General features: G+C 38.8%; 1 protein-coding gene across 6 annotated transcripts in view; it reads right to left on the bottom strand.

The window, feature by feature from the left end:
* LOC117431279 (extracellular sulfatase Sulf-2-like) overlaps positions 1-23,259 on the bottom strand; it is an 87,441-nt gene that overhangs the window by 25,580 nt on the left and 38,602 nt on the right. Inside the window, exon 1 of one of the 6 annotated variants that reach the window (XM_059003700.1) lies at positions 12,791-12,939. The exons of 4 other annotated variants lie outside the window; for them this stretch is intronic. The gene's annotated coding sequence lies outside the window, so the exon portion shown is untranslated. Of the gene's footprint in view, positions 1-5,056; positions 5,224-12,790; positions 12,940-23,259 lie in introns of those variants that run through there. One more of the 6 variants, XM_059003699.1, reaches the window with a different exon arrangement.

Below are 23,259 nucleotides of genomic sequence, written 5' to 3' on the forward strand. Positions count from 1 at the left end.
AATTCAGTGTATTTTATAAACTTAGTTCCATTCAAAGTGTGCAGCAAAATATTTAAATGATGCAGCATATTGTAGGATGTATGCTGAAAAAAATACTTTTATAAAAAGCTTTTTATAATTCAGATATTGTGTTATTGTTTACCTTTTAATGTAATAATAATAATAATAATAATAATAATAATAATAATAATATGTACAGTATTTTCTTTAAAAAAAAATCTTAAAAGGGAAATGTCAAACCCACATTTTCTGCCTAAAATGGAAAAAGACATTTCAGCCCCACATTGCATGGTACACATTAATAATCCATTTAATTTACACCCATTAATAATTCATTAGCAAAGTATCATTTTCACTCCTGCATTTAATAATTATCTGGAAATAAACACATGGGTGACTTCTGAGGTGCTAATGGATGGGGAGTGCTGTATTTTACTGGGATTAGCAGCTCAAAGCAGAGAAATAAGTGAATGGAGAGGAGAAGGAAAATCATAACCCTTTCAATATGGGGTTGTTATTTTAGATGTACTCCACATGTCTTGTTAGGGTTAGTGTTTCACACCCTTTTATACATTAAATGTGACAAGTATACACAGTTGTGGACATACAGATCTGTGTAGCATCCCATCGGTACTGCTAACAGTGAATAACCCTTATTGAAGATTTGAGCAGTATGTAATACCCCTCAAGTACTGGGCCACCAATGTTACCCCTGCGTTTTCACAGAGTTAAACATGCACTATCATTGCAGTAACAGACTTGGGAATGTCAGTCTTGCAATCATCCCAGCCTCACATCAGAGAACCCCAGCTGTGTCCCAATATCCCAGCATCCCGCTTCAAACCCAAACCCCACTCTGGAGAGGACTCTCCCAGAGCTGGTGAACAGGGCTTTCCTTGAGTTTGGGAATCTAAAAGCTGATTTACTTTGTGACTTTGTATCTAGGGCTTTAAATTGCATTTAGTCTCTGGACCTTCAGAAAAGGACCCTTATGCTAAATTCCATTCTCCTGGTCAATAGCACAAGTCAGGCAGTGACAAATTCAATACAAGTTTCCCATTGTGACTCTGCAGTGTAAGTGTCCTGTATGTGCAGGTATACATGCAGTACACACGCTCCAGCTTAGCTTCGTATCTTTAAGGCAGACCCTTTTGACTAGTTTATTTTAGTTTTTTTTTTTTTGGTTAAAAACATTTTTACATGATGGCAGAAATGTGAACTGATGATAGTTATTCTGCCTTCTGTATATGTTACACACACATGTGTACATACCTGTATATCTAAAGAACTGCTCGTCACATTTGTTACATATATTTAGAAAAGATCTTATTAACTGCAATACAGCTGGACATACTTCAGTAGCTACTGAGAGTATAAGAATCTGGGGGCAAGACAAAGCTACCTTCTTATAATGGACAGAGTCATGCTGATCTACTGTTTCATGCAGCTGAGGGCTCTAATGCTAAATTTGCAATCGTAGCGGGGGATGACATGTTTGTTTTTGTACAAAGAGGTTTAATCCGACAAAACAGTTCTGTTAATTGAATAATTCTGCATAATCTACAGTATATAAAGCTACTAGTGAGTGTCAGAGGGGACTCCCGCTGTGAACGTTTACAAATGAACAGAAGCAGGGACTAGAAATACGGGGCAAGCTTATCAGGGCTCATTAAACACTCAAAGACACTAATGTTAGCGTTTTACATCTACTTAGCAAAGCAAACCCCATTAACTTCCCACTTTCTTTTTTTTTTTTAAAGATTTGTATAATTCACTTTCAGGGCTTGCCAATGCCTTACACGACGTATAAAACAAACATATGACTGCAAAATGATTGAGCCTTTATTGTAGAATTTAGCAATTAACCCATCTGGCCCAACGTCAAAGACTTGTGGCGTGAAAGCTGTTGCTTTTCATCTCTATTCTTCTCACGTGTAGCCTTACATGATAAAGAATACATGAAAATTCAAAATGAAAGGGGAAACAGTTCGATTCGAGAGGACTTCCCTTTGAGCGCATTGAAGACAATAAAAATGAATAAATACGTCTCAAATTATTGTCAGTATGAGCCCTATAGCCACCTGAAAGCGCTATCAAAATCTAAAACACCACTAGTGGCACTGTCACTGCCATCCCCATATGAAATAAATTGTACATAAACTGCAGTAGGTTGGTAAAGTACAGTTCAGCACCCAGCAGCACTCTGTGCACACAGAGACTGCCGTTTAAGGGTTTTGTGAATGTACAGTACTGCTTGTAAACACTAAGGGGCAATGGCATGGACTTCCATCATGCAAGTCTTTAGTCAGATACATGAATGCACACTAATGCTGACCTGAAGGACAGGATAGAGCAGGACAAGGAATTATACTCAAGGTCTTGACTTTACAACTGTGACAACTCAGTGAACCACCGTAATATTCATAAAATCAAAATAAATATTCTATCCACATTCATTCTGTGCATTCATTTATATTACCCTCCCAATACACTTTTGATCCTCCTCAGCTGAAATAAATCCCAATGAATCTAATGGCTTAGAAGGCTGGCCATTTCCCAGCAGTGCTCAGCAGTACATTGGAAGAACTTGATTAGCATCCCTTGATAGCTTCACACAAGTGGTTTTCAAAGCTTTGCTTGTGGGCAGATTTGTGCCCCCCAAGGCACCTGACATAATCTGGAATTCTACACTATTGATAAAGTAGTGGAGGAACGAAAGCCACTACCATCCACACGCTATGCTGCAACGCTCTGCTATTGTACCATCTCATAAATCTGAATTTTACTGCATTTTTATATTACATTTCAGAGTACGTAAAGCAGTTACTTAACTCACTATAATAAAACAAATGATCATGGCCTCATCCTTATGGAAAATACACAGGCTAAAAAACGTTGAGAGCTACTGCCCTATGCCATACTGACAGCATGGGGTTCATTTTTTAAACATTGAATATATGGGATTTTGGGCTGTGCTTCTCATGTGTTGTGTATAATTCAAGTATCTTCTATTCGGATTCAGCTCTCAAAAAGCATGTATACTCTTTTTTGGATATCCGCTTGCCAATTTGATGATGATTATCTAAATGTTTCCTCATGTGTAGGACAGCAGGACAGATCCCGCTAAAATCAAGGGACTCGTGTCTTGCTGTATGTTTCCTTTATATAAAAGACGTCCATATGGAATTCCATAAAATATTAAAAACCCATCTGCCAGTAATAACCTAAAGAAGAAGAATCGGAAAATTCAAAACGACACGTACTGTAATCATAACATTTAAAATTGAATATAAAACCAGTTATATTGTGTTGAAATGTCTCACTCCCCAGAGCTGTCAACTTTATTGTCTTCATATTAAAGAAATATTTTTAACAGTTATTATTACTGTGCCATATCTAGCCCTGGATGGAAAACAGAGTGTCGTTCAATTTATTTAATACTTTCACATTATTAGTAAAAGCACTTTTTGTTTATTTACTAGAAGTGGCTCTTGTGGTAGCTTGTTATTTTTTGGCTTCCAGACTCTTGCTGTTTGCTTTAGTAAAATGTACACATTTGCTTACCATGAGTACTCAATATAGCTATGTAACTATATTTATAGTTATATTAAAAATAAATAAATACATAAATAAATCGTCCAGCGCTTAGTAAAGGAGACACTGATTTAAAAAAAAAATGTATCCATTGAACCCGTGTCACTGGTGTCACCAAAACAGCCAGCAATGCGGAATTCTCCAAGCATTAACTGTTCACGTCTGGTACAATTATCTCAAAACTCGCTTTACACCCAATGGGCAGTCTGTATGATTCTGTACCAACAACATAAAAAAACACTTGCCTTGTTACAGTACAAGTGTGCATTCACATCTTCTTCAACAAACCCTTGGAGCAAAAAATAATTTCTCTTCATTACAACTACACAACTACCTTTTCTCTTAAAGGAATGGGGAAAAATGATCAATTGAGAACGTTGGTTGAGCTTTATAGTAACCTGGCAACCATTACCGGTAATTACAGTGTCATTAATGAGGTCATGACATGTCATGCTGTACCTGGAAAAACATAACATAAGGTTAGCATTGGGGCTAGGTTTATGGGTAATACAATGAAATTATACCATTTTATAATAATGGTAATTGCTGGGCTTATATATTCACATTTATATTATTATTGCAATATATTCAAACCCTTTTTTTCACTTTTTCTGATGAGGTCCAATGTCAATGCTTTAGAAAACGCTGTGCTGTATATCTATGGACGATATAAACATTACACCATCTGCTCTGTAACATCTGAGTCATTAGAGATACAACACTAACAGAGTTCCACTGCCTTGATGCATTAAAGAGACAACTCAGGGTTAGAAGCAGTACAGTCTTATTGTGTTTTTCACATTTTATCAAATATTGAATGTGTTTATTGAGTTGTAGATCAGAGAGGTTCAGTTTGCAGCTTCTTTTGTGAATTGCGTATATACATTTTTTGTTTTAGTTTCAGTATATATATATATATATATATATATATATATATATATATATATATAATATTATTTATTCACATTCGTCTTCACTATGTAGTTCACTATGTAGTATATATATATATATAGTGAACTACATTATAAACAGATCCAGATCCCATACCTCCTATTCTAGTGACTGTAAAGCTACAGCTTGCTAGAAATTAGAAACATTATCCTTTATCATGCACACACTAGAGAACCAATGGTTTAGCCTCTTTTGGAAACTAATTAAAAAACTAAGGGTATTAAACATTCCTCTGTGTACTTGGAGTGCACCCCTATACACTTATTAGTCTGAAAAATAGATCTAATAATCCCCACAAGTAAATCATATTGTTCCATCTACAGTGCCGCACCGAAACAAGCCTATTGAAAGAATTGTACCTTTTTAAAAAGGTAAGCTAAGCATGTCATTCTTAATCCAAGCAGAAAGAAGCCTTTACTGTAGCAGAGACTTCACTTTAAGCACTAGATGCACTTCTTCCATCAACATCAAAATGCTGACATCTAAATAACCTTCCATCCAAACTTCTTACCTCATTTGGTGCAGCACCAGTATTTCACTCAATATTTCCATTACTGAGCAGCCCAGTAATAGCCAGAGGAACTACAGGTCCATTGCTTACTGTTCGATCCAGGCAGCAGCATGCAGAGTGAAGAAGAGAGCCAGTCTCTCCAGTTTGCTTGCTCGCTCCCTCCCTCCCTCACAAACACCGTCTCTCTCTCTCTCTCTCTCTCTCTCTCTCTCTCTCTCTCTCTCTCTCTCTCTCTCTCACTCTCAATAGCCTCTGCATGTACTAGTTTAATGTCTGCCTATTCCTTCTCCTCCTTTCTAATACACAGAGATGGAGAAGTGGATTATGTACGATAGGCACACACACACACACACACACACACACGCGCACACACACACATATCTATTGCATCACACTGGGGGGTCCACGACTGTATGGGATAGCAAGCAAAGGCTAGTGCTGGTAATATTGTTTGACTGATTTGTAATCTTTAGGACCACATGGGGCTTTCTTTTTTAAAGCTGTGGAGCACAGCAGGATATTGTAGTGACACATTACATATAATATAAAAAAGTTTATTTTAACGCCTTGGTTTCATAAACCAAATCACACTTAAAGTAGAGTAGTCTTTATTGATTAATCAGGGTGCATAACACATTTATACTGTATATTATACACAATGTGTTTTGACACTTTTATTGTCAGTTATTGGAATCTATGGTAAATGTCTATATTCAATCTGCACTGACTGTTTTCAGTGTTTATGCACAAATAAGCATAGAGTAGAAGATGCAAACTAAACTTTTTTTTAAGTTCTAAAGGATATAATTTTTCCTGCTTTAATTGCCACCCAGAAAGAATCCCACACAGAGAGTTCTGAACCCCATAAAAAAACAAACAAAAAAAAACAAAAACTATGAGCTGCTAAATGCAGCACTTCACATCTGAACAGAAAGGAAATAGATTGCTGGACTTCCAGTCAATAGCTTCTGATGAATCCCCTCCAACAACCCCTAGCAAAAAGATTAACATACAAATTGTTATTCCGGCACTGAAATGGACGTGCACTCACAGATTAATGCATGCATAATTGAGTGTTTAAGTGATTAATGGGTTTCACACGGACACAGCTGCGGCTCTATACTGCAGAATGTGGATTTAATGAACCTTCAGTGGTCCAATAGATTTGTGCAGTAGAAAAGCTATTTGTTTGATTGATAAAGTGTCATTTAAAATGATCTGTTCTTGGCAGTGCAACACATTTTCTTTTCTTTCTCAGGGTGTACACCTATGGACAGGACAAAGCTGGTGTGTCGGTTTTATTTAGCACCGCAAATCTTAGAGGCTAAGCAACTTGATCACCTGAAATATCAACTTTGCCACATCTAGGACACACAAGCCGATGGCTGTGTTTTAAAAAGCTTACATTGCTTAAAAAAGCAGTTCTATATAAATTCATCTCATAGCAAGCCTTCCAGGCACATCAGCGTTCAATATGTCCTACCTCAATAGGTCCCTGAAGTAAACTAGGCTTATAGTATTAAAATGTAAAGGTATCAAACTTAATGAAATTGCTTCAACTGTGAACTGTGAGTCACTTGCAGTTTGTAATTAAGACATGTGGGAATACAATAAATAAATACAAATAAAATAAAATGCTGCCCAGGCTTGCACTGGGACACAATACACAATGAAAAACCCTTAATCTTATACTGTATGCAAAAGGTTTTTTAAAATGTTCCATTACACACGTTTGTAACTTGCTCTAACATGTATTTATAAATGATGCTTGTGTAATTAACAGGGTCTCTGGTATCTGGTATATTGCAATAATGAACATTAAAACACTACTGTGGTGCACTGTGGCGCTTGTTTACTGGATAATTAGACTGAGCTAAGCTTCTCTCTCCACCAGACTAATCTCAAGCACAGTGAAAACAGAATCAAGTAATAATACAATATTACGGATAACAGAACTTCCTTCTTAACTCTTTCAGCACAAATACGCTTTACAAAAAGACAACGCTGCCATAAATAATTCAATCATTTCAGTGTCTTATATGGAAATATGTCCATATTTATTTTCCCTAGAACTCCTTAGAGGTCTGCCGTGTTGAGAAATTCAGTTGTGTTTTTTACATAACATGATTGTGTCCCTTGTTGCTGAATATTGTAATTGAACAAAAAAAAAATTCAGGAAATATACATTAAATATATACCTTCTCTTAATGGAAATCTGGTCTGAATAACGAGACTGATACAAACCACAAAGGTACAGAAAAAAATACTTGCTTTGATAAATCAATCCGAAGACAGCAAATAGCTTTGTAAACACAGTTTACAGTACGGGAAATGCAAGCAAACAAAAAAGAAACGACAGAAACGTCTGAAGTTCAGTTTAACACAGCAGGAGGAGGGGCGAGATGGTGAGCAGTAATTCTCTAGTTCCCCCTCAACTGATCAATAGTCACTCAAACTGTCAAAAAGATCCTGTAAAGAACTCAGAATCAATTGAGATCATAAAACAGGGTGTATGCAGCGACTTTAGATCCAATTAAAGTTTAAGAGATCCCCTAAATCCTTCCCCTGTCTGCCTGCCAGTGACTGATGTATCAATATTTCTCTGCTCTTAGGAATAACCAACCTTCAGTGGCCTACCCTGACCTATTCCTACATGTGCAAATAAATGTTGACGTTTCTGGCTATAATATGCATTTTTTTTGTTAAGGCTAAAGTGTTAAACAAGTTGGTAGAAGGTCTCACAATTCTTGAATCTTCAGCCTACCATCTGCTCTAACGCAGTGCCGATCAAGCAGGCCTCAGACCGGAAAGGAGGCGTAAAGATGAAACAGAAGGCCGGGTTTCAGAACAGAAGTTTTATTACGTATGCATCCAGGTTAACATATTCTCCCGGGACGGAATTCTTGCGATTTGTTGGCAGCCCATAACTCATTTCTCATTCGTACTGGATCTTGACTAAATAAAATGTCATAGAGGTTGATGTGTACAGATAACAGCATAAAACAACATTGAATAAATGTATCACATCAATTTATTTATCAGTCTGTCAAACCCCTGAACGTCAAAACAACAACAAAAAGGAGAATTGCGTCAGGAAATTTGATTTTGTTTTATTTTCAGCAACTATTCTTGAATGATTTAAAAAAAAAAAAAAAAAAAAGAAAAAACACCAGCGGCAAAATAAAGTATGAACTGATTAGGGAGAGTGTACTGTATGATCTGCATTATTATAACGTAACAAACATATTCTGTGTCATTTATTTCAACAGCATGCAGCAGTATGTTACAGTATGTCTTTAAAAATCTCGACGCTCGGGTTTTGCCTTGACCTCTGGATGATGTAACCAGATCTAATTAAACATACTGCCGACTCCAGGTCAAACACACCAGATTCAGAATCTAAATCACAAGGGTTTTTATTTAACCTCCTTGTCGTACCTCTTGTTGCTGAGTCTGCATTCATCAGCTTTGTTTTAGACTGTCACAGGAAGAGAGAAACTTGCTGGTTTTCATTGAATTTACCCACAAAAGGCACTCAAATTCAAATTGCAAAGTGACAGGTCTCTTTGGTTAACAATATATTCTAGAATAAAATATTCATCAAGAGTACTGTCTTACCCCACGCTCTCTGTAGCCATGTTGAATTAATTTACTGCAGGAATATTAAAGCACAGCTACAACTGTAAAAAAAGATTGGTGTCAGCAAGCGGTAGCATCAATAGGATTTTGAAGCTGGACCTAACTGCTGTATCTCAACAATTGAACCCTAACAAGTATACACTAGTGCACCACCTGCAGTGTGGGGACTGAGGGGTCTAAACACTCTGCATGCCCCCCGGTTAGCATTATCCAATGGAAGATACGTTCTTTCAAGCAATCTAGGTTACAGGGTAGGCAGCACAATGGCAGTGCCCTCTAGTGAAGATCTGTTCCTCCTCTTTGTTGGATTCAGCAATGCTTCATTTTGGCAGGGACTTTATTTTGTGCTTCCAAGGCTTTAGCTCTCCTGTGAGGCCGAGTTAATCTTAAAGAATGAGATGGATGCAGTCATTTACAATAAAGTTTAATGCTTGGGATATTGAAGTGGCCTCTCGGCTGACCTTCAAGAGGAGACACAAACCCCTCGGTGGCTCCAATTCAATTTCTTCACTGTAAAGCAGAGGACCGAGAGTTGTAATAACGTTTGTTTACAAAGAAAAGAACAGCCAAGGTCCCTGAGAGGACAAACATTAAGTGGGAGGATGGGGGCGATCTTTAAACACACTTGGAGCTGAGAGGAAGAAATACATCTTTCCCCTAGCCAACAAATGCTCAACTGGTATGGGGAGAGTTCTGTCATGTCAGACTTACCGTCTGGTACCACAGTTCAACAGCTGCATAAAACATAAGCAAATCACATTATCTAAACATCCGGCCAGTCTTTAATGATGGAATCCGACAGTCAACCTGCTGAACTGACATTCAAAATGGTAACTCGTACAAGCAAGTACAGTGAATACTACACTTCATGGGAGCCAATGCAATGTTCTCATAAACAAACATGTCTCTCTCTCTCTCTCTCTCTCTCTCTCTCTCTCTCTCTCTCTCTCTCTCTAGTAAGATAGCAGGGAGAGGGTATGATTCCTCCCTGCATAAAACATGTGCGTATGCACATTTTGTTTAATTAGTTTTGTTAATTGTTTTATTGTTAATTATCCCCTGCACCTGGTGGTACTTGTAAATTAGAACCAGGTGCAGGGTATTTAAGAGGAGCAGTCAGTTTGCTCTAGGCTGCTGAGTAGAAGGAGACAGTGTGTGCTCTGGGTCTGAGCAGTCAATTGATAAGTCAGTGTTCTGTTTTTGTTTACGCCAGGTAAACGGGTTAGCCGTCCTGTGAGCTAGTCAGGGACCTGCACAACTGTATAGTTAGCGCTCCGAAGGAGTTAAGTGTTTATTTTGTTTTTGTTTGGTTGTTTATTAAAAAATAGCGTGCGTCAGAGCTTCAAAAATCAATTTCTGTGTCCTGGGTCTGTGTTTTAAAGGGGCAACAAACTGTGAGTGAGTGTGATTCTTTTACTATATATATATAATATATATATATATATATATATATATATATATATATATATATATATATGTATATATATATATATATTGTAAGATAGCGGGTAGTGAGAGATAGCAGGGAGGGGGTTAAAACCTCCCTGCGAGAGAAACATGTGCGGAATGCACCTTTTTGTTTGATTGTGTTGCTTTATTGTTTCATTTAATTTTCTAATTGATTTGTTAATTGTATTATTGTTTAGTTTAATTGTTTAATTGTTTTATTATTAATTATCATCCGCACCTGGGCGTTATTAAAAATTAGATCCAGGTGGCGGGGTTTAAAAGGAGAGCAGGCAGTCTGCTCGAGGCTGCTGAGTAGAAGGAGGCAGAAGAGGTGCTCTGTCTCCGGGTAGCCAGAGTTAAAAAAAAAAGTAAGTGCTGTATCAAACCTGTGTTTTTGTAAGGACGGGAAAACAGCTTAGCTGTCCCGTGTTAGACAGTGTGTTCCTGAAAGCTGAGTTAGTGCTCCAAGAAGAGTTAGGTGTTTATTTTGATTTTGTGTTTATTAAAATATAGCGCGTCAGCACTTGAAAACGCCATTTCTGTGTGCTGGGTCGTATTTTTAAAGGGGCACGAACCCGAGTGAGTGCCGCTCGTTTACATATGGTGTCAGAGATTGTGGGCGCCCTAAGACCCAGAAATGGATTTGTTACAAATGATCGAGCAGATCTCTAGGAATGCCGTTGCTCAGGCAGAGCAACTTGAGAGATGGGAGAGAGAGATGTGGTTGGCTCCATTGACGAGAAGGGAGCCAACAGAATTGGAGCTGCTGCTCCAAGAATGGGAGCAGGCTAGCGGAGCTCCGCAGCCTCCCGAGCCAGAGGGGGAGGAGCCGCCGCTTCCGGAGCCCAGAGGGGAGGAGCCGCCGCTTCCGGAGCCCAGAGGGGAGCAGCCGCCGCTTCCGGAGCCCAGGGAGGAGGTGAAAAGCATACCTCCACCACAGCCCCAACCACCTCCCCTACGGTCCAGTCCGGCGCCGCTGCGTCCAGTCCCTCACCCCTTGCTCCAGGACACCCGGCCGGTCTTCCTGGACCTCCCTGTGCTGGGCCTAGAGCCCAGGAGTCTGCAACACTGGCCACAGCTCTGCCCCTGGTTCCCTGCTCCGCTCTCCTCGAGCACCCAGACGTCGCTGGGCTGCTGCCAGACGTCGCTGTCGCTCCCCCTGTTCGCTGCTTCGCTTCCCCTGGGTGATCGGACATCGCTACACTGGTTCCCAGGGGAAGATCTCTGTCCACTGCTGCATCCTCCAGTGCATCCTCCGGTCGCCCCTGTCGAACCGTTGGGTCCCCTTGTCGCCGGTGCGCGGTCCTTACCTGGCGGGGCCGGGATGTGGACCGATCCACCCTCAAGTCCGCCCGTGGAAAAGGGCGGAAAAGGACATTGATGGACTTGAGGTTGGGTGGTTAGGTTTTAAGGGAGGAGGTGGCCGTCTCGTGGCCTGTGTCTTGTAAAGACAGGGGGGGGGGATGTGTAAGATAGCGGGTAGTGAGAGACAGCAGGGAGGGGGTTAAAACCTCCCTGCGAGAGAAACATGTGCGGAATGCACCTTTTTGTTTGATTGTGTTGCTTTATTGTTTCATTTAATTTTCTAATTGATTTGTTAATTGTATTATTGTTTAGTTTAATTGTTTAATTGTTTTATTATTAATTATCATCCGCACCTGGGCGTTATTAAAAATTAGATCCAGGTGCGGGGTTTAAAAGGAGAGCAGGCAGTCTGCTCGAGGCTGCTGAGTAGAAGGAGGCAGAAGAGGTGCTCTGTCTCCGGGTAGCCAGAGTTAAAAAAAAAAAAAAAAGTGCTGTATCAAACCTGTGTTTTTGTAAGGACGGGAAAACAGCTTAGCTGTCCCGTGTTAGACAGTGTGTTCCTGAAAGTTGAGTTAGTGCTCCAAGAGGAGTTAGGTGTTTATTTTGATTTTGTGTTTATTAAAATATAGCGCGTCAGCGCTTGAAAACGCCATTTCTGTGTGCTGGGTCGTATTTTTAAAGGGGCACGAACCCGAGTGAGTGCCACTCGTTTACAATATATATATACATATATATATATATATATATGTATGTATGTATGTATGTATGTAAAATAATACGGATAACGCAACTTCCTTTTTAACTTTCAGCACCAATACATTTTACTAAAAGACAATGCTGCCATAAATCATTCAGTAATTTCAGTGTCTTATATGGAAATATGTCCTGTAGATATATAGTGCAAAGAGAACTGTTCTCTACAAGTTGGCATGTACCTTCTGCCTTATTATTTCCGTAAGCTCATTATTTTTTAAAGGGAACAGAAATAAACCAGGGGATAATACTTCACAGGGAGTGATTGCTCTCTCTGACCCAGCTCTGTCAACTGTACCTAAAATACAAAAACAGACTTTCTCCATACAAGATGATAACTAGCCAGGAAACTTTGGGGCCGGATTTAATAGTGTACTTTTTAAGTAAATGTACTTTAAACTTTACCTCAGTGTTATCTTTTGTTGGATTTTAATACATTTCCACAAAACAGAATTATTTCTAAAATTAGTTCAGAAAAGGCACTCAACAGATGTTGCCAAATATGTAAATACATCCCTCGGTCCTCTCTGGGGGACAGTTAAAAACCCAACTGCAAGAGAGATAAAAATAAATAAATAAATAAAATACCTGTAAATGACATGTATCCATGGTTACACAGAGTTCTGCTTTAATCCTTTCAGCATGAGGTTCAATCCCTAGGCTGAATACCCTGGCATTCCAGCTGCATGCTGCTCATTTACTGGATGAAATGCATACCCAGGGACTTCATATCTACTGGGAAGCAGGTTCTGTTTGTTCATCACACTGTCCAATAGCTGTTGGCGATGCCAAAGTCAAACCTGTGTCTGGGCATTAATGAAGCCTGTCCTTGTTAGCTCCTAAAGTTAATTAATCCTTTAACTAAGAGGCTTAGCTATTGCTGTCTCTCGTGCAGTTAATTTTAAGAATGGTCTCGTAGTTTATGACATCACCTAAACCCTAGATGGAATTATTTTCCTGTAACTCACTGAAGCCCATCTATTATTTTCTCTCTCCCTCTCTCTATATCTATATATCTATATATCTATATCTATACATATATATATATATATATATATATAGATACACACATATATATTATTATTATTATTATTTATTTCTTAGCAGACGCCCTTAGCCAGGGCGACTTACAATTATTACAAGATATCACATTATACATTATTTCACATTATACAGATATCACATTATTTTTTACATACAATTACCCTTATACAGTTGGGTTTTTACTGGAACAATCTAGGTAAAGTACCTTGCTGAAGGATACAGCAGCAGTGTCCCCCACCTGGGATTGAACCCACAACCCTCTGGTCAAGAGTCCAGAGCCCTAACCACTACTCCACACTGCTGCCCTTTTATTGGCCTATTACAGGTCAATAAAAATGCAATAGGCATACTATTATATTGGCAGTATAGTCCCGTGAAATTCTAGCACACTAACGTATTATCACTGTACCAGCCGTTGCATTAATATGATTTGAAACACATAAATATTGCGCAGTGGTCCTGACATGGTAGCAAAGTGCTAATGATAATGTACCATATGTGTCTGTTTCAAATCCAATTTACCTGCAGCTGTAGTGAGGATTAGCTGAAGTCTAAATATGGTATGCTCTAGCATAGACTCATAGCACTGCCACTGGATTTCAACTACCGACTCCATCTCTTTGGAAATAAAGCGTTTGCTGCTATTGAATGCTCTACCTTTCTCTCCCCCTCTCCCTCTTATTTATGTGCAGTACCGAAACAATGCTGCTCAATAATAATGTTTTTCTGTATGTGTGCACAGGCGACATGGGAGGGAGGCTGGTAAAAACATATTTTTCCTCTTGGGATACTGATTGCCCACCAGCGTCTTCCAGGGGAACAATTACTCTCCAGTTTCTCTTTCCTTTTGGATAAAAAGGATACAAAAAAAAACGAGTTTGGCCCAGAAGAGAGACCGGCGCAGGAAAAGACATCTGCTGCTGTTGTATAATAAAGTCATTAGGCAGGTGCCAAGAAAAAAAGAAGAAACAAATGTTTGGAAAATCTGGCTGTGCTCGAAGCTATGTAAATCTGAATTACCAGCTGAGGCCTTCCAGAGAGCAGCCTGCTTCCTTAGCTTTGCTGTAAACAATATCTGTAGAATAACAGGGCGGGACTCTGAAGTGCGTGCCTCTTTTATACTTATATTGATGCCTTTCAAAGTAGTTTGTGGGTATCCAATGGCAACAGAGTTTAAGGGGGATTATTTCAATATCCAGTTCTAAGGGTGTCTCAACACATGAAAACTCCACAAGGGTACTTTGGTGGGCAAATAGTCTCTGTCTATCATCTGATTGGTACACATCACTGTCAGTCCCGCCCCTTTTCAAAGGAACACCTTTCTCCCCAGCACTCTTCACAAGAGAAAATGCCTGAACACTGATTCTGTGAGTTAACAGAAAATTAATTACAAAACATACTACAAAAGAAAAATGCTTCAAACACTAAAATGATGATTAAAACATCACTGTCACTGTTTTCTGAAATTCAAACAAATTCAACTCGACAAAAACAAATATGACGGGCGGGATATAAACTGGATTATGCAGCAGTCAGCAAACCAGACGGAGAAAAAGTCCCCTGTCGGTAACAATAGTCTTCCCTCGGGTCAACAAAAGTCTACAGAACGTCATGTATACATTTTAAATAAAAAAAACAAAAAAAACCTTTTTTTTTCTCAATACACTAAATATTATTATTACTTTATTATTTTGAATTTCTCTTAAAGGAAAAAGTCTAAAGCTGGTAAGATCTGATTTTGTAGCCTCTCGATAGCTACAGTATCCCCATATACAATCTAATAACCAATCCATTTGCTGTACAGCATTGTGCTGCTACTTCAAAGTCCATTTGTCTGCAAGCAGCCCTGCATGAGGGTTATCTGCATTGTTAGTTACCGTACCAAGGTAATGCGTTTAGAACTTTCTAATAGCTGTTTTTCAGGATCTGGACACATGATCCACCCAGTTCTGTGTTAGGCTGGAACAGCTTGTAGAGATTGTATTTTATCACAATCCAGCACAATTCACAGAGTGCTTGAGCAGCACTTCTCTTTTCTCTGTGCTGTCAAACACAATCACGTACTACGTCCACAATAACTGACAGCTTCTCATCAATAAGACACGGTATGCCTATAGAGGCTTTTTAATGATCTCTCTAAAAATCAAGTGCCGGTAATTTCTTTGGGTATTTCAGATCGAGTCTGTGAACTCAGCTAATTACTGTGCTTCAGTGCAGAATGTGTAAAATATTTATCAATTAAGCTGAGTTGGTTCTTTTCTTCCCTTGTATTTTGGAAAGACGTTGCATTTCTCTTTGCCTCTGTTTTTGGTTTTATCCTGCCCTAACGTAACCTAAATAGATTTCTGAACTCCGTTTCTTCTATGGAAATGTTGAGAACCTGTTGTCCCAGTTTCCCATCAGTTTCAGATTCCTTGTTCTAAACTCTCTTTCCTGGGGATGGAAAGACACTTTGGCCATGATCACACCCATACCCTCACAGGATTGCTGGTTGATTTGAATTTGCACATGCAGCAACTGCACTGGACCGGAACCACTAAAACTTCAACACATTGTGGTATATCTGCTCTGGACCTCCTCTTTACATTTACTCTGCATCCAAGACTGAGTTTTTTTGTAATAAATGCATCAGCCACAGGGTTGCCCTCAGAAAGCTGCTTTGGCAAACACTGCAGCAGCAGCTGTCCACAATCTGTAGCACAATGGAACTTGGAAACACACGTCCAGATTGAAAAGGCAGAGCACAATGCTGCCAAAAAAAAAAAAAGCTTTCAGTTATATATTATTATTTATTAATATGCACTGACATAATGCAGCTTTGTCTGGTACAGGCTATGCTGCCGTTCAGTTATGTTGTCCAGCAGTGAAAGCGTATGATACGCACAGTAAGTTTGGTACCTTGCTGGTAAGATTGCTAGTGTTAATAAGAGCTATGAATATGACTTGGTTATTTGATTCCTTTATTAAAATCTGCTGCTTCCTCAGCGGAGCTGGTTATTAGGGCATTTTTTCATTCTTGTAGTAATGCAGCTCTTTGTGAGATGAACAGTAATCTCCCTCCTGTGAACAATGTTCCTGAGTATTTGATCCGTCTAGAACTGGGCTATTTATAACTGCTTCATTCTGTAATGACCTGCTCAGATACTCTGTGACTTTGGAAAGCTCATTTCTTTCCATTGTTTTTAGGTGTTATGTTACAATTGATGCACTAACCCAGTTTTGTTATTATATTAAATTCAACCAAGGTTTGCATCTAATTCCAAGTAACAAGTTAAAAAAAAAACATGGTCTGTTATCAATTCCTTAAGCCGTTATTAAAAACACATACATAATTGAAAGGTGCCATTGAAGTCTAAATAACCTGAGCTTGGTAACATAATCAACCCCTATGTTTTTGTAATGGTTTGCCATTATATTAACTGTACTAGATAGTGTATTATATATACTCTATGTAAAAAAAAAAATAATAATTTATTGCAAATACGTAAGCGCTTGTAGCCCTTGGGAACATTCTTTTTCTTGATTAATTTCACTTCTGACAAAACCAGGACACCATGTAAATGAGACTCCTATCCCCTCATTTCCTTTATCTTCTGATTTTTTTTAAAATTATTATTTATACATTTTTCGTGGAACATTGCTTTTTTTGACACAGTTTCATGGAAGTACAAAAAATAAAGGAATCAAATTATACTTAGGAAAACGCTGAAAACAAGAAAAGCCAAGGACTTTATACGAGGTCTTACAGGAAAGACAGAACTTGTGATTTAATGTTTTCCCTGGGCATTAATAGGTATTGTACTACAGTTTTGTGGTTCTCCTTGAGACCTTGTTTGCTGCAGTGATGGGCTGGCTATTCTTAGTCCTTGAAAGAATGATGAATCCATTATTTATGGTACCCGGCAATAAATCTCAGAGTTTAGCTCAAAGTGAGCACTTCTCGCTGCCTGGCTTCTTACATTACACTGTTATTCATCATGTTTAATCATTTAGGTCTGACTGCTGCTGCAGGAGTTTGGGGGCCCATGCAAGCTTGCAAGCAATTGATTTCCTCCCTTCTACCCTTTAGAACCAGGCTAAGGGATTCGCGTGCGTTTAATCACAAGAGGCATGCTGGAAGAGGGCAGCGGACCTTTGGAAATGTCAACAAGCTGATAAAGTGCATTATGATAAATTGAGATGAAACGCCAGTGGATAAATGAAATGATGATAAATTATCATAGGACTTCCTCGGACCATGGCTGACAAAACAGGTGTCTCTTTTCATCTCCATGATAAGGCTGATGGTCTGGATCAAGGGGAGGTTTTCTCATGGCTTTTGATGAACTCACTCTGCTTCAGGCCCAATGGGTTATGTGACAGACAGCACCCCTTAAAATATTTAACACCAGAAGTTTCCTCCAGCTTGGGTATTAAGGTTTCCATGACAACACAGAGCAAGACAACCAAAATGCTAGTTCATGACTCCTCCTCCATGCACAGAAGAGGTGTGGCCACAACCACACCGGGACTAGTGAATAAACGACTTTGCTTGCTTGTTTTTACCCAACTCCACCTGTCAACAAAATATCTAGGTATCCCCTCCTCAAATATCTACAAAACCATGTATTGAGCAAGTTCCCATGTGATTACATCAACTAACAAGATGTTGTTCACAAAGCCATTTCCTTGTAATGCGCAGTAGTGACCATGTAGATGCAGGGGCCATTGGTAATTACACAACTATCATGCCCTCTAGTCTGAAGTGCTACCCACGTACCTCTTCAGGGATAGCAATTGTTCTGCATACAGTATTTATCATTCCCAGTACTTGCGCGTGCGAGTAACTGTGGGACTTGCATGTGGAGACAGAAGGAAAAGCCTGTCTATTACATACACCAGTAGAAATGACACTCGAACAGCAGTGCAAAATGCTACCACCAGCATTACCAGAACTGATGCATTATAAATCATCTGATTAATTATCATCATTTACATATTTTTTAGTTCTTGCCAGAGAACCAGAACAAGATTACTCAGCACAATATGCTTCCTTCAAGCCAATTGCTGTCACACAGTGAAAAAGATGCTGTTTCTGCATGGCTTATGGGAAGCCATATTATATATATTCAATCCGTCCCTTGTCTTTTGTGGCTTGATTATAAGGTTCAATACTATGATTAAACTAGCACTAATTGGGTTCAATCTGAAGCTCATCTTCTAAAATTTGTACAGGATATTTTAATAGGGTTTCTAGCTAGGTTTGTGAGATTCCCTAAGCTTTAACACATACTGTAAGTTATTTAAACCAAACACACTGTTCATCACTCTTCAAGAAAACATGAGACTGGAACGACCAGCAGAGACAAGACAAATCAAGCTACCCAAACTTTACAATTTGTAATAAGGCTTTGTCACAGTTCATATTAACTGACAAATTAAATAAAAAATATATACGATACAATTGGCTCCAGTTAATACAAACAGTTAATTACAGTATATATTAAAACGGGCTAAAACAATTTCCTATAGAGTGGAGTTATAAAATGTTACAGCTATGCTTATCCGTATGCCTCCCTACTTCATTTTTGGAAATTACTCTAAATATTTAATGGGATTAGGCTTCAGCACAGCAGGGGCACACAGCCCTGCAGGCCGCGTAGGAGAGTACTGCCATTTCTACAGGGAAAGAGGTCCATCATATTCAAGTGATGACACACCATGAGGTATCCGGTAGATCGTCAGTCTTCACCTCTTTCAAAGAAATAAAAAAAGGTTTTGCTGCAAGCAGTCAGGCGTAAAATAGCGACAGTGCGAAATATGACCTCCTGTCAAAGGTTTAACACTCTATTAGTATGTCAAAATGAGTTTTTAAGTAAAACTGCTGCCTAATGAAACCTTTGGCTCTTTGCCCCACTCTGTAATGACCTCAGGCTGCGAATACCATCTCCAACAGGTCCCGTCTTCCTTCTCTGGCGCTGCAGTATTGATATTATATCTCTTTTCAGGGTGTTAATGACTGTGTCAATAAATAATACATCACTGGATCTCCTCTGGCTAATTCTAATTGCTATAATTTGTGTCTCCGAGTTGGATTGGGGCTTTATGTGTAATCTATACCATTGACTTGAAATTAGCTGACACACCCACACAAACACACCCATATCAAGAGCCCCCGGCGGACAAACAGCTGCATTTCAAGTTCATGGGCATCGCAGAACATGTTGGGCTCATGGGGAGGAAACAAATTTGGAGATTTGCTAGGCTGAATTACCAAGGCGCCAAGTAACTTGATACAAACCCCAGTGCAACTGGCCTCACACACTGCACTCCTGTCATAACAGTCCTCACACAGACATCATCGTGGCATCAGCTCGGCTCAGTCATTTGAAGGTTAGCTTGGTCTTTGAAGGTAAGGCTAAACTTATCTAGAAAGGTAGAGATTATTATGCATTGCATTTAGTTGTGCTACCAAACAAATCTTGATGCCAGTCCTCGGCTAATGCACTAGGTTCGCCTGAAGATTTGAAGTGAGCTGCAGACATTAAACTATGCCGGTTGTAATAACAGTTACATTATAAGAAAAGTATTTGCTCGTGCTAGACTACCTTCTTCCCAAATAATGGGAGTCCCGTTATTGCTAGGCTGGAAGTTAACCTCCTGTTTGCCCGTTAAACAGATTGAGTTAATAAAACCACTGTAGGAAATCTTGTCGTGGCGGGTAAGGGAGCAGGTACAGTTAGCAGGAACACAATATTCTTTGTGGTTTACGATATATCAATCACCGTCCGGCCTCCAGGCGCCTGCTAATAAAGCTCTGAAATTGTGAGCTGCTTTAACCAGTCTCTGGTGAGCCATTTCTCACACCGTACCCTTTATTCCCAGCCCACAACACTCCATAAATCTGCTGGCACTCCCGATTAACAACGCACTTTCTTACAGGACCTCAGTGATACCGACTGTCATAAACCTGTGACCTCTGTCTCCTGAAACATCACCCCTGCACCACATCTACCTCATCAAGGCTGCGTGTTATTATTCATTATTGCAACTGCTGTCATTTACTAGCTCTCCATGCTGAAGAAGCAGAGATGGCAGACAAAATACATAGGTACGCTCGAGGCTATGCTTTGGAGGATGTAAGAGATGCTAAATCACTGATGTTCTTGGACAGTTTGGATGTTTACAAAAATAAAAAATCTGTTTTCCCCCTCTTTAATGTAGTGCACTCAACACAAAGGATATTACACCCACACTCAAGCACAACAAATCATAACTTTACAAAATATCCATCCCCCATAATCCTTTAGTGAAATCCTGAAGTTCTAATTTTCCACAAAAAAATCTGCAGCAAAACTAGGGTTTTTTAAATCAATGCTTTACTGTATGGTTTAAATGTGATGAAGTAAGCAGTGTATTATAATCTGTTATAGTAGTGGTATAGCAGTGTTATTGTACTAGAAAACCATGTTTCAATGTTTAGCACAGTATAAATAACGAGCCTTCGTACGAGGATGTCGTCTCCAGTGTATATACAAGATAAACATTAATATTAAGACAAATGGAAATTATTTACTACAACACTAGTAACTTACTTAAGCACTGGTTCCCAGATCCCTTAAACAGTGGCCGTGTTTAGATTTGATAAGACAATTCAAATCACATCTAACAGTGTGTGTGTGAATCACTTCAATGTATAATATGTAAAAATGCCTATTTTAGTGATTTAAAGGATGGTGGCATAAAGATCTGCCAACATTTTGTTACTTCAAGCTCTTTGTATTCCTTTACCAGTCGGAAACTTTACATTGGAGAAATACTGTAGCCAAGAAAACCGAGCAAGCTGTCTGATTTTCTGCAGTCATCTTGAATATTGCATCAAATGCAGAAAGACATTCAAATGTAATACTAAGCTGATCTATTATACACAATGTATTTTCAAACACATTTGTATTCTTTCCCAGCAGGGGATAGGGTATTGTGGCTTCTTAAACCAAAGGTCATGATGTGAATGGCATACACTGTATTACACAGAAGCCCCCAAGGGATTCCCAGGAGAGAGAGAGTGATGCTCAGCTCATTAGAAGTGCCTGCGGACTGTGAAATGGTGGCTGTGCTTAGTTAGAAGCAAAGGAGATTAACTGACCACATCCAAACAAAAAACGGAATTAGAAAGCTGGGCTTTTTATCAACAAATATAAATGTGTAGGATACTGTTTATTGAACAAACAAAATCTGTTTTAGAACACAGATGCTTCTATGGGGCACTTTCCCCTTAATCTTCCTATAGCTAGACTGCCGCAAAGATATGTGACTATTTAAAAAAAGAAAACCGATGGCTTGAAAAGTTTTTTTTTTTTTCTCTATAAAATGTGTTTATGTTTTTTTTCGGATCAGATTTATTTGGACATTTGATGTTTATTGTCAGTATTCACCTATTCCCAATGCAGGGACGATTCCTCAGGCCAGGTTGTTAATAAGTACACAGTTTTCTGGACTGCGGCCTAGGAGATACGTACTGTACAAGGCGCTGCAGGATTCCCTTAGGAGTGGGGGGACCAGTTGGAAAAGATCAACCGAAACCTCTCGTGTGGAATTGGGCTGGGAGAGCTCTTTCTCACTGGATAAACCACAAGCAGAGTCAAGCTAAGCGCGTGACTCAAGCTATTCAAATGAAGCCCACATTAGTTTTCTGTGAAAACAAGCAGACCCAGTGCGTAGGTGCTGCTTATTCCATTCTCCCTCGGCAGTGCTGGGTTCTGAAAAAAGCAACAAAATGTGAAGGCAGGACTTGTGCGTCTCTTGCTGTAAAATAACTTGATTTCTTTAACTGCATTTTTTTTATTCCAGCTTTACTAACCCTTACACTACCCAAAAATCCATCATTACTATATTAGTTAGTTCATAATATACTATTATTAAAGCCACAGATAAGATTCTAAGATGAGTAGATACTAAGCCTTGCTGTTTATATCATCCCTTTTAAAACAGCACAACTTTGCCACTAGGTAAACTTTTAATGCAAGACAAAATAACCCTGAGCTATTTCCAGATGCTGCAACGTTCATTTAGTTTGGAGGTCATCTGAATCCCATTAAAAAAGCATTATCATAGAGTCTAAAAATATGAGCTAACAATCCAAATATTGATCCTAACCTAGGTTTCCAACAGCAACCGCAATAGTTTTACTATATTAACAAGACTGTAACAAAAAACGACATCTGCTTTCATATGTATATATATATATATATATATATATATATATATATATATATATACAGTATATATATATATATATATATATATATATATATATATATATATAGTATGAATACATTGTATTTTCTCTTTGTGTTTGCTACTGGAATTTGATTAATAGAACAAGGGTTCCTTTTAAAGCACATCATTTTTCCAGACAGTGTAACTATGTATTGTGTCTTCAGTTTCCTGTGTCGATTCAAGGACGTACTACATTTACAGAGCTTTTTAACATGCTTGTTTTGTTGGTATTTTTGTATCTCACAGTCAGATAGTTTCTGAAGTCTGTTTTGTTTGTTTGATTGTTAGTTGTTAGACGACTGACGCCACGAATAAGTGCTCACTAAGGAGCATGTGATCCCTTCTAAAAAAAACACAATGGACATATACAGGGTGAAAAAGTCCAAAGATAAAATTGTGGCAGAGGTAAACATTATCAGTATTTTGCAATACAAACCATGCAACCTATTGCACCTGTTCAATGGAAGAATTGTGTGAAAACTTTCCAGAAGCTCAGGAGCTAATTGTTAACATAAAAATTGCACCAAACCTGATATAATTCAAAGGCTCTTAAAACATACATCCTCTATTTAGCTTTTCATTTTGTAACACGATTTTTTTTTTTTGCTTTCACAAATGGAGGACAACGTGACAGAGTGGAGTAAAAGCTTTATAAACAGAGGTTTGGATTAAATCAGATCTGCGTTTCTTGTTTTAGGTCACACAATGCAATCACATTGGGATTACCTTGAGAAAAACAATAGCGTGGAAAGCAT

Source organism: Acipenser ruthenus, chromosome 29 (genome assembly GCF_902713425.1).
Source record: "Acipenser ruthenus chromosome 29, fAciRut3.2 maternal haplotype, whole genome shotgun sequence".
Classification (NCBI taxonomy): domain Eukaryota; kingdom Metazoa; phylum Chordata; class Actinopteri; order Acipenseriformes; family Acipenseridae; genus Acipenser; species Acipenser ruthenus.